This window comes from Telopea speciosissima, chromosome 2 (assembly GCF_018873765.1).
Source record: "Telopea speciosissima isolate NSW1024214 ecotype Mountain lineage chromosome 2, Tspe_v1, whole genome shotgun sequence".
In the NCBI taxonomy this organism is placed as follows: domain Eukaryota; kingdom Viridiplantae; phylum Streptophyta; class Magnoliopsida; order Proteales; family Proteaceae; genus Telopea; species Telopea speciosissima.
Genome location: NC_057917.1, coordinates 2677305 through 2690986, shown reverse-complemented (window position 1 = coordinate 2690986; position 13682 = coordinate 2677305). Strand labels below are relative to the sequence as shown.

Genomic DNA, 13682 nt, shown 5'->3' with positions numbered 1-13682 from the left:
TTAGGATTGGATCGGAGATTAATTCAGAAGCACTGTAATTAATGAGTGGATTTCATTTCAATTAATTGCCTTTGGATATATATATATATATACACATATATATAAATGGCTGAATTCAGCTTATGGATCTCTCAGCTGCTAGCTTTCTATGGCATGCCTTCTTCATAATTAATTTGCACAACATCACAATTAATTACAAACATACAAACGATCTTCACAGTGAGAGAGAGAGAGAGAGAGAGAGAGAGAGAGAGAGAGTATCAATTAATTTGGCGCACCCGGCCAGGTGAGGCGAAGATGGCGGCGACGATCAGGTCTAACAGTAAAATCAAGTCCCCTATGCATATGCATGAAATTGATCGGAATGGGTAAGGTTATACAGAGTTGGAGGTAGCATATATTAATTATCATTTCATGAAGTTGAAATCGAACAGTTTAATTCACGCTGGTTGAATTTGTTGAAGTAGTATGTGTGGCGGCATTAATTAATTAATGTCATTCAAATTGTTTGGAAACATAGCATAGAGAGAGAGAGAGAGAGAGAGAGAGATGTTGTACGTGTTTAATTGCCTTATGATTGATATATAGACTACCAATTAATGGGTGTCCCTGCTGCAGCTTCTAGCTAGTACTGATCGAGGAAGGCACTGTGAAGTTAATTTGAACACAGCCCAGATCCGATTCCCACGTATCTCAAGTCTTGTACTTTTTAGGAGATCCATATCATATACTACTCTACTTCACTTCAATTCCTGAGAGAGAGAGAGAGAGAGAGAGAGAATTTTCCTCATCGATCCATGCAAGTTTGTGCATATTCGATACTGTAAGTGTGTTTTGGTTTGCTTTTGTGTGTGTGTGTGTTTGTGTGAATGGAACTGAGTTTAATGATTTTGCAATAATAATGGTGGACGTACTTATTTTTTTGGTTATTGAGATCAGAGTAGGAGAGATGAAAGGGGTGGATCGAGTGAAATCTGAAATCTGAAATTTAAAAACAAAAAAAAAAAAAAAAAAAACCAAAATCCCACTCCAAAACCATGCAATCAGAGAGAGATATGAGCCCCAAGTAAGAAAGAAGGATTCTAGATCGAATTCAGTTAGAAGATTTACTAATAAGTATGACCATCTCAGACCAAAGAGCCAAAAAAGGATAAAGATGGACACCATAATATGAATGAATGAAAACCTGAATACTCTCTGACCTGTGTGGCATGAGACATGAGACCACCTGATTCCTTATTACTTTCCTCTTTTTGGCTTGGCTTTGGCTTTCGCTTTGGCTTTCATTGCACTCATTTCTTTCACTTTCACTCACATATTTTCATCCAAACACAAATATATATATATATATATATATATATGGGAAAGTTTTCATACACGGTTTACACTGCCGTGTATGTGAAAAGGTGAAAGTTTCAAGGCATTAATTAATGGGTGGCGATTTATGACTTTTCCAATTCTTTGTGAGAAACCCTCTCACATACACGGCTTACACTGCCGTGTATGAATACTTTTCCCATGTATATATATTTATATATCCCTTTCTTTGATTTTATCAGAACCGAATAAAATAAAAATTAAAAAAAAAAAAAAAAAAAAAAAATTTTCTCGATCTTTATTGTCATTCTTTAATTACTTACTTAATTAACAGCTTATTATTAATTAATCAGGGTATAGAAGAAGATTATAATATTAGTTTCCAATATTCCAACAAAATCTGGTCGTATGGAATGATAGTCTGGAAAGAAAGGAATCTGGGGAGGGGGTGGGTTTTGAAAGATTTGCTTTCGCAAGGACCAAGGCAGCAGCTAGCTTAGTAAGAAGGAATAAAGCAATCTACATCATCATTTAACAACAAGAACTGTCATCACAAAAGCACTCCCCCTCCTCTCTTTCTCTCTTTCTCTCTTTCTCTCTTTCTCTGAATGTGTGTGTGTGTGTGTGTACACTGTGTAGTACGTGTAAGTGTGTAACTGCAAGAATAACACCAAAAACAGTCATGGAGAGTTGTAGAACCCATCTGTTGGTTAGGGGCCGCTCCCACATAAAGATAGTGATCCTGAAATTGGAGATATCATCAATAGGGAAGAGAGAGAGTATTGAGGTAATCCCACTTTGGTAAGTATAAGAGTCACATGAGGTCACTCCATTTCTAATGAATTGGTTTTAAGACGGAAGCTTAATTTGGTAACATACGTTGGACTTCTATCGATGATGGATCCTGCTCCACCAATGTAGACAGAGCCCACAAGAAAGTCTGCACATAAGGGTGAGTATTGAGGTAATCCCACATCGAAAAGACAATACTTACAAAAACACTGACAATTAAAGCCGCTCCAACTATCAAATATAAGAACCACAAGAGGCCACCCCACTAGGAACCAAGAGAAAGAAGAGATGAATACAAGGAATTAAAAGGGATAGAAGTACATATATATATATATATGATGATTGATTATTGTGGTGGTTGTTTATCTATCTGTGGGTGTAAGAACACGAAGAGAGAGAGAGAGAGAGAGAGAGAGAGAGAGAGAGAGGGAACAATATTAGAAGGAGAAGGAGAAGAAGAAGAATGGCTCGGAAAACCAAGTTTGGAATGAAAAGCTTAAAATGTATGTCTCTCTGTTGATGAGATGTTGATGCCCACATGGATAGGCGTGAGTATGTTCTCTCTGTTTCCACGGCAGCTTTAATTCTCTTTTGAGACGTCCTTTTTGAGTTGTTGTTCACTCACTTACAACATTTACCCATTCATTCACCTTATTAATTTCAACTTTTAACATCTCTCTCCCTTTCTCTCTCAACGAGACTATATCAGAACACAAGCAAAGAAAGCAAAGCAAGGCAAGGAAAGAGAAAAAGAGAAACCCAGATACATAGAATGATAGACAGATAGCTAGATTCCATGCACTTCTGAGTCTTCAGGATCTTTCACATGTGCAAATATACTGATCAGAAGAAGCTTATATTAATCATACCATCCATATATATATATATATATATATATAGTTAGTTATGTGTTGTAGATTCCGCATGCAGAGCCGGGATTTTCTTTCATTACTGACTCTCCAGGCCAATTCATAAGCTGATTAATTGGATTAGAGATGATGATATTTATGAGATGGTTTTTAAATTACTAATTTTTTTATGAGCTGAGGATATAAAACTAACTTAGCCACGTGTAATAGCAACTTGTATTTGTTAGTTTTGTATTTTGAATTAATAATATTTAATAAGATGAGATCATTTCATAACTACAATTTTGTACCTCTCTACGTACATTCTACATTTCTACTGTGGCCTCAGATCGATTGACACTATTAATTATATATGGGCATCTCTCTATCTATCTATCTATCTATCTATCTATCTGTCTGGTTTAATTAGCTCATAATCCAAATTTAATGAGATTAATCTCTCCTCTAAATAACTTTTTTGATTGTTCAGACATCGGTCCCCATCCATGCTTTGGAAGATGAGAGCGAGGCCCCACATCCCACCCAAATTAAATTAAATTAAATTAAATGGCCCTTCATTCATTCCTCATCCTCACATTCATTTCCATGTAGTCTTCCTCACTTTTCCTTTCAATTCATTCCATGTAGTCTTCTCTTTTCCTTATTGTCTGCTGGTTCCTCTTTCTCTCTCTCACAGCCCAACAAGCTGGTACGATCTTACCATTTGCTAGTGGCGAATTTTGACGACAAAACTTTACTTTTTTTTTTTTTTTTTTTATTAATTAAAACCAAAACTTTACTTAACCAAACGTACTTGTTCATAGCTAAGTAAATTTATTAATGACTAAAACAATATCTATTGAGTCAAACATTGTGCTTAAATCAAGTTTTAAAAAAAAATATCAAAAGCTTGATAACAAATTGTTATGTGCCTAATGAGGCTTGATCTAGTATATGGGCGTTAGATTCGACCAGTACTCTAGTATGAGACAGGTTAAAGGACTTGATTTAACGCGTTCCATTGTCTCTATAGCTTTTGACATATTGGTTAAGTACCTAACAAAAATCAATTTGTGACCTTATTTATTTATTTTTATTTTTTTATGAAAGTGTAATCACACAAATCACACACCAATCCCAAAAGGTTAACAAACTTTTAGGATCTTGGATAGCGAATATACACAACACACATCACACACACATGTCCGATGTGAGACTAAACCCAGTGGTAATTAACCTTATTTGTTTTCCTTTTTCTAGGATACAGATCTTTTTTCCAATGAGGGCAACAATACCATTTCCATTGTGTACTCAACATGTATGACTATGACATCTTTTGGTAATGGCTTAATGAGGATTCGCCCATTTTATAGCACTAAACAACTCATATAGTTATTCGTTGGATGGTTTGTTTTATCGTCAAGGCCTTACTAAACGGATATTGGAACCAGTTGCAGTGTCGATTCGATGCACTGATTTTAGCAACGTCGGAGACAGGTAATTCCCCACCTACACCGCCATTTCTCCAAGCAAAGGATGGTGTTTTAGAAAACCCTAAAATCGCTCTTCTCTTGGTTTCTTGAACGAAACCTCTTTGAATCGTTGTCATCGGTCGAGTTCCTGGTTTTTCGTACGAAACCCTTTCTCTGGCTTACAAAGTTTGCATCATCCGATTTCTCGACAAAAACCCTTCTCTGCCATTTGTGCATGGTTCTCTCCGCTGTTTGGGCGTGTCTTTTCTCCGCCATTTGTGCGTGTCATACTTCTCTTATCCGTCCACCATGATCCTTGGAATCGTCGATGATGATGCCGACGATGACGACGAACCCACCCCTCCTTTCACGGTTCATCACCGCCCCTCCTTTTCCATTTTCTTTGTTTGTCTGTTAGCAAGTACTGCTGAACCAGGTGCTGGTAGCACTGAGATTATCATCGACTCAGAAGCTCCAGCACCATACCTCTCTGTTCAACCTTCACCATACCTCTCTTGTTGCCAGACGAACCTCCACTCGCCGATCTAACAGATCCTTGTAGATCTGTTCGAAAGTAGGTTGTGGCAACATTTCAGATGGTTTTTTTGCTGTCTATCGAAGCTCCACCTGTCGATCCAGCAGACTTTGTCGATCTAGAAAGTTTGTTTGAAAGTAGAATCACTACAACAAAAAGGGCTTATAACTGCGCTTTTTTCCGCAGTAAAAAGTCAAAAAATCCATAGCAATAACCTATAGCTGCGGATTACTTGCGATTTTCAAACTGCAGGTACAAGTGCCATCGCTAGTTCTGTAACTACGGATATCCTACCGCAGGAAAAGGGTACTCTATAGCTGCGGGTTTTTAGCTGCGGATTTGTCCACAGCAAATCTATAGCTGCGGATGTTTAGATGCGGACTTTTCCGCAACAAGTCTATAGCTACGGATGTTTAGATGCGGACTTTTTCGTAGCAACTCTATAGCTGCGGATGTTTAGATGCGGACTTTTCCGCAACAAGTCTATAGCTGTGGATGTTTAGATGCGGACTTTTCGCCACAACTCTATAGCTGCGGATGTTTAGATGCGGGCTTTTCCGCAGCAAGTCTATAGCGGCGGAGTTTTAGGTGCGGACCTTTTGCAGCAAGTCTATAGCTACGGATTTCTTTGATACGGATTTTTCCACAACAAATCTATAGCTACGGATTTTTTGATGCAGATTATTCCACAACAAATCTATAGCTACGGATTTTTAATTGCAAATGTTTTCGCAACAAATATAACTGCAATTTTTTAGCTACGGATATTTCCATTGCAAATCTATAACTATGGATATTTTGATTCGGATTTTTCCACAGTAAAGTTATAGATGCAGATATTTAGCTGTGGATTTTCCTATAGTAAATTTATAACTGCAGATTTTAGTTACGAAATTTTGTGACTAAAATTTTGTGATTGCGATTTTCTAGTTACACATTGTTGTGCTACGGATATTAGCTGCACACACACCTATTTCTTGCATCCACATAATCCATTCAATACAAAATAGATAACAACTATTTATCATCCCAAACACATATAAATGCATAAATCTTGTTTATCATCCCAATCACTTAAATTGAAAATACATCTAAAATTAAAATCATGTTCATCATCTGAATCACTTAAATTCAAAATACCTGATAAATTAACAATCTTATCCTATACAACTCAACTCCAATAATTCATATTGTTTGCCCCCCAAAAAAAAATTTACTAGACTCGACTAGTAGTTGAATGCTCCTTGTTCGGATCTTGACTGGGTCCATGCCTCCCAAGCTTTATACTATTAGGGAACTCTGCAATTGTCTTACCACCTCCTTGATTGACTAAATTTTGAGTTTGTTGGATATTTCCTGTAATCAATATTAATAAAATTAACAGTTAACAATTAATTAATAAATACAGATGACTAAACCATAAATTGTATATCAATTTACCTTGTTGAGATGAAGTAGCATTACGACTTGCTACAGAAGAGTGATTCCCTTGTAATGTTGACTCATCATGACCACTATAGGGATTAAGTACCTATCACACAAATATAGATAACAAATGATTATTCTCGAAGTAAATAACAGTTAAAAATAAAAAGAGAAATTATCAACGCCACCCCCTGACGTTTACCTATATTTTGAAGCACACCCACTTACAATATATCAATTGTTACCCATTTTTTATCCATAATCTTTGAAGTTTAATTATTCAGCTTAATTTTTTGCATGCGATTCTCGGTGTGCTGAACTGGTCTATGGATGGTTAGAAAAAAAACTTGAAGGATTTGGATTGGCAGTGCTTGAAGTGGGTCTAACAATAATGACCAATAAATTATAATAGACAACAAAAAAAATCTCTGAAATAAAAGAAACTCTTAAAATATTTATATACCTGTCCCTCCGGTCGTAATGGATTGCTTGCAAGATGTGCCATGTGAAATCCCGGACGTAGTTCTTGAACGGTTGATAATAGCATACTGATTTGGGTCATACCCAATTTGGATCATACCCAATGCCACCCTCTAACCGCGAGGGCGAGACCTATTACCTTTATCCAGGTTTGGGTCGTTACAGATTACCATATTTGAAGAATACAATTACAATTTCGAACTTTCAAAAGAAAGATAGCATTTTGGAACAATTCATGGAGAATACAAGTTACAAATATCAATATCAAATTTGAAATTTCACACTTTTATTTAGAAACAAAAGAAGAAGAAGAAGAAGAAGAAACAATCCATGGTTCACTCAAGAATCCTGACATACCAAACAGCAAATCCTCTGTTTATTCATATAAGCTGCTGCAGTATTCAAACAACTCCTCTTCTGTTTATTCATATAAGCTGCAGTTCTTGCTTGTCATTTACTTAACACTGGACAAAGTCCTCATCTTAAGCTTAGTGCAACACTAGTTTGTGCTATAGTTTTTAATATGGAACTCCAGTTGAATTAAAAAGAACGCTAGCAATTGATTTAGATTTACTTCTGGATATTATTGTCTCTGTTGAGAGACGATTCATTTTAGGTCGAGTCTTGGGCAGTTTATCCCATGTCCCCATCTCCCCAGAGTTAAAAGCAGCCTCCAAGATAATCTTTGTTCCAAGTTGGGTTTGATTAGCAGTAACTGTGCATTTAAACACCTTTTGAATTGGGTTAGAACAAATCCATGCATCTGAAAACCTTTTATCCAAATAATTCAAAGCACATGACATGAAAGTAGTTCCTCTGAAATAGGCAGTGTTAGGTATTTCTTCTTCTTTATTTTTTGTTGGATGGGGGTCAGAAAAATTTTTGTTTGAGTTCCTTACTATTTATATGAAAAAAATGCTGCATTAGAGGGGTGGGGGGAGGGTGTTTCTTATTTGTCCAATCATATTCAATGTTAAATGTAAACTATGGCATAAAAAAAATAATTTCATGGTTTGGCCAATTAATTTATAGTATAAATATTTATCTGCTCAGCATATTCTTTTTTAGTTTTTTTTTTTTTTTTTTTTTTTTTTATAGCTACAAAATTTCCATTATCCTAAGTGCGAAGGTACAACTCATGTGTTAACCACCACATATTCCCTATAAAAAATTTTTGTCAAACATTACTAATAAGAATCATTGTTAGAGGTTTTACATTTCTCGTAAGTATCATTGTTAGAGGTTTGTCTCGAGTTTGGTCACTTCTTATGCTCTCCTGAATTGTAATGGGTAATAGTTCTCAATTGTCATTCCATGTATACATAATCAAGTGGTTTCTCCCCTCATATGTACCAATAATTGACCCCAGCACCCAATTTATCAAATGCCACTGGGGGTGCACTCTGTCCCCTGCTACAAATTCCCAAGTGCCTCCGTTAACCTCGATGACACTGCAACCGGCCTCTTTCCTGGCGCTGTTCCTCCTCATTAATCCCTTAATCTCCTCCACATCCTTCCATCTTCTCTCCCCAGCATACAAGTTCCTCAACATGACATAATTCCCATCATTCTTCGGCTCCATTTCAAATGCTCTTTTCATCATCCTCTCAGTCCTAAGAACATCTCCACGGCAGCCACAAGCAAACAGAAAAGAGCTCAAGATTATCCCATTAATCTCACAAGGCATTTTCTCAATCAATTGCTCAGCTTCCTCCAAATGCCCTGCCCTCCCCAAAAGATCTATGAGGCAACCATAATGCTCGATTCCTGGGGAGAGGCCATGCCCCTCCATTTCTAGAAACCATTTCTTCCCTTCCTCAACTAGGCCACCATGATTACAAGCAGACAAGACCCCAAGCATGGTTATCTCATTTGGCTCAACTGCTTCCTTCTGCATCTCCAAGAACACCTCTAGTACCTCCTTGGCACATCTATTGATGGCAAACCCATTGATCATGGCATTCCAAGAAGCTGCTTCTCTATCATGCATCTTGTCGAAAACTTGTTTTGCTTTCAGAACTTCACCACATTTAGCATACATGTCTACCAGTGCAGTGCAAACGTTTCTCACTTTATCAAGTTTCTTTCTCCTGACAAATCTGTGAATCCAACCACCCAAATCTAATGCTCCTAAATCAGCAATAGCTGGAAGAATGCTCACAATAATAACTTTATCTGGCTCAAGAGAAGCATATGATTGCATCTCCCTGAACAATTCTACTGCCTCTTGAGGTTGCTTGTTCTGGCAGTAACCCCCAATGATTGCATTCCATGAGACCAGATTCTTCTCTGGCATTGCATTGAAGAGTAATCTAGCAGCTTTGAGATCACCATTCTTGCAATACCCATAAATCAAAGTAGTTCAAGAGACAATGTTCCTCTCTGGCATTTCATTAAACAACTCCCTTGCAGAATCCACATTCCCTGATTTGACAAAAGCATCTATCATTGCATTGAAGGCTGCGGCATCTTTCTGAGACATATGATTGAATAGCTCCCTTGTAATTTCCACCTCCCCTGTCCATGCATATCCAACAAGTATAGCTGTCCAAGACACTTGACTTTTGTAAGGCATTTCATCGAACAAGGTTCTGGCCAATGTCATATTCTTTCTTAGTGATCTCAATGAATTTATCCAAATGCAAATTTTCCCTTCAACTTAAATCCTCAATTGTTCAATGATGTCATATGAAAGAAACAGAGTCTTCTTGAGGATTTATTTGTTCATTGAATATCTTGTTTGTTTTGACGTTTACATTACCCAATGGTGTAATTTGTTTATGAAACTGATAAGCACTTTATTGAAACCAAAACCATGGAATATGCTTTAACAGTGGAGCAGGAAAAAAAAAAAAAGGAAAATCAATATGATCACAGTCAACTTCCTATAACATTCCTGCACCTCTCTTGGAAGGGGATAAAATGTGACCAGCAAGGAACTAGTCTCTCAATCTGCCACTGCTGATCCCACACTGTTTTTGTATAAACTGAAGAATTTAGGAATGCAAGCTTCCACAGGTTGCTGAAGTATAACTCCACCTAAATAATTAACCACTAAAGCTTTCTTTTCTCTCTCTCCCTTTCTCTACTGATTCCTCAACTGGGGGGTAGTGGGCATGAACAAAAGATCAGCAGTCTATATATCTCTTCTCTCTAAAGCCAATGAAAGAGAATGAAAGAGAGAGAGAAATCATTTAGGTTGACTCGAGCCTTATTCCTATTTTTCCTCAAACCTTAACAGAGAAAGATACTACATAGAAAAACGGAAGAGCATGATTTGTTATTTTAACAAGGAAATCATATTCCATTCCAAGAATGTGATTACCATGCCTGTTAGTGAAAACAAATAAGGGATGTACACAAATTTTTTTTACTGTTCAGTTAAATATGCATCCAAAAGGTATAAACACACAAAGGAGAGCATGGAAAAGGCACCACCAAAATTAAAGCACTTCATTCAGGTCAAACATAACAAAGAGGGATTCAGGGAGTCCCTCTACCTGTTCCAGCCAAGGCAATACATTGGGGTTTTACATGCAAAAGCCCCCAAATAATGAAAGAGAATGACTGTATATTGCTCAATGAACAGTATGCAAAAAAAAATTTACCTGCAAAAGCAATACCCTAAGTAGCTGATTCTCCTCCTCGATGAAGCAATTCGTAGAGCCTCTTTTGTTTTCTATTAACTATTATCCTCAAAAGGCTGTTGAAAACGCACAATCAAAGAGAGAATGATAACAGAAAATTTGAAATAATAGAGATACTGAGAGCAAGACACTGACCAGCGGTAGATTGATAGGTTGAGGGCGAGAGATATCTGTGAGATATTAAGGAAGAGGGCGAGAGAGATGAGAGGGGAATTCGTAGGCGATAAGGATCAATGAGAGAGATCAGAGGAGTTCTCAGAGAGAGGGCAACAGATATGAGAGGCGAGTCGTAGGCAAGAGGGATTGGTGAAAAATCAAGGGCGACAGGAATAATTGAGATGTTGAGGGCGACAGAGACGGAGAAGTTCGTAATGGCGAGAGTGGGAGTGATTGAGTCCAAATTGATTTCTATGCGGGAATTGGGAAACAAAAAAAAAAAAATAGCGGGAAAACAATATAAAAAAAAAGGAAAATTGGAGAAAGACAAAGCCGAAGGTTTAGGAGTAAAGAGGGAGTAACGTGAGAAGGAATGAAAATATGCCCTTTCGAATTAGATTTGCTATTATATATTGTAGTAATATTATATCTATATTACCAAAAATATTATATCTATATTAAAATAGTTGCATATTTTTTCATTAATAAATCTAAGAAGAATAACAAAATATTTATTAAAGATATATCTATGAATATTTATATATTTTAAAAATTTGCATAAAATGCATTAAGTCATTACATAAATTTGTGCATATATAAAAAAATTGTAAAAAATAAAAAATCCTCATATAGTATTAAAATTAAAGTTTGAATCGAAAATTTTCACACAATATATCCTTGCTCTTTTTAGGATGCAAGATGGAAGTAGGGATGCAAATGGATCTCCGAAAATCCGAATTCGATCCGCATTTGTATTCACTAAGGGACATCCGTATTCGTTTAGAGATATCCGGCAAAAAATCGAATACCCCGACAAAAATCTGTCAAAAAAAAAAAATCTGAATACTTAATAATAAAAAATTAAGTAAATAATGATCTTGAGAGTTTTTGAAGATTCAATTGGTTCTGGAGTACGAGGAAAAGAGAACCATGATCTAAGAGATATGGATTGAGAGTGAATTGTATCCGCTTGGGGGAGGAAGGTTCGGGTTACACAAGGCAGAGATGTAAATGGATGGTCGAAAATCCAAATTCAATCCGTATCCGAATCCATTTAGAGGTATCCATATTCGGCCAAGGAATGTCGATTTTACCCTTTTAGTATCACCTAAAATAGAAAATGTCAATTTTACCCTCCTTGGTTCCATCACTTTCTCTTGCCAGAGCATCGTCTTCCTTCAATTGCTGTGATTAGAGAATTGCAGACTTGTTGCCAGAGTCATTGAACGAAGGATTTGAAACCCTAAAATTTCAGACTTGTTTTACTGTTTGGAACTCCTGAACTCTTCTTCCTTTTAATCTTCACTCCTCTGCAACTAATTGAACGAAGGATTTGAAACCCTAAATTTCAGACTTGTTTTACTATTTGGCGTTCTAATTTCAAGCCTCATTCGTTGGTTCTCGAGCTTCGTAGTGGTAGATCACTTGTTGTGACTTTAGGGCCTTAACATTCTTCCACATCTTCAACAAACCCTCAATGGAAAACTTCACCGGCAAAAACGAATCATCACCTGAAACCTATGAAACCAAACCCAAACACACGATCTTCACAGGTTGAGTTCGATCAAAATGGATCTTCTTCTTCGGTGCTTCAAACCACGAAAATGGAACAACTCACTTCTCTCTTAATGAAATATCTACTCATCTACATATCTCGATTTAAGGTTTGGTTCTAGCAGCGACCTTTCACGGAGACGAGAGATGGAAGCAGAGCAAAGGGGAGATCTGAGAGGAAGAAGACAATGGATGAGTTAGGATTTTGTCTTGGGATTCAAGATCGGTTCGGTCCTTTTGATCTGATCAAACCAGTCCATGTTGGTTTGACAGGAGAACCCATTGTTTAATACATTAAGGGTATTGTGGGAAATTCACCTATGGTAAGGGTAATTTCGCCATTATGATAAAACTACTAGCAACTAAACCCCAAAAGCCTAACGGAGTGGACTAAGTTCATATATCTTCAAAAAATAAGGGTAGTCTGTGCCTTTTTGACCAAGTATGGTAAGTTTTTGAGATATTGGACACTTTGAGGGTAATGTATACTTGTTAACTACAGTTTTGTGTCCGTAGTTATAGGGTCCACTTTTTACTGTGGTTTTGAATTCTGCAATAATAAGTATCTCATATTATTGCGATTTTTAACTACAGTTTTGTTTCCACAGTTATAGGGTTCATCTGTTACTACGGTTTTAAATACCACAGCAATAAGTCTCATATATTATTGAGACTTTTAATTACGGATTGGTTTTCGCATTTACAGGATCCTCTATGGCTACGGTATTTAAAACTGCAGTAATAAGTACTCCATTTTACCGCAATTTTTAACTGCGGTTTTGTTTCTGCAGTTATAGGGCCCTCTGTTGCTACAGTCTTAAATACCGTAGTAATAAGTCTCTCATATTACTGCGATTTTTAACTACGGTTTTGTTTCCATAGTTATAGTGTCCTCTATTGTTGCGATTTTAAATACCGCAGTAATAAAAATATCATATTACTGCGATTTTATTTCTGTAGTTAGAGGGTCCTTTGTTACTGCGGTTTCAAAAACCGTAGTAATACGTATTCTATATTACTGCGATTGTTGACTGCACTTTTGTTTCCACAATTATAAAGGCATTTGTTAATGCAGTTTGTAAATACCGCCGCAATAAGTATCCCATGTTACTGCACAAGAATAAACCGCAGTTACAGAACATTATAGCTGCGGTTTTAAAAAACCGCAGCTAACTATGTGTAGCTACAAGTGTATTTTGTTGTAGTGAATGTGGCAGGATGTGGACACACGTGGGAAGTTTTGTCAGACACCCCAAAATTGTGGTCCTCTCTCTCTCTCCCTCCGCCAATTCTTCTCTTTCTTCTCTCTTTAGATTTTGATAATAGGGTTTGTTAAACCCTCTTTCGGAAAGAATATCTCTATTGTGTTGATCTCCATTGTTTGTACAGAATAACTCTAAACCCTTATTGTGTGTATTTCATCAAACTTATATTACGCATTCTACAGTGCAGGGTT

General features: G+C 36.8%; 1 pseudogene; it reads right to left on the bottom strand.

The window, feature by feature from the left end:
- Positions 1 to 8099: 8099 nt before the first annotated feature.
- LOC122649448 lies at positions 8100 to 9474 on the bottom strand (annotated as a pseudogene).
- Between the last annotated feature and the right edge of the window lie 4208 nt (positions 9475 to 13682).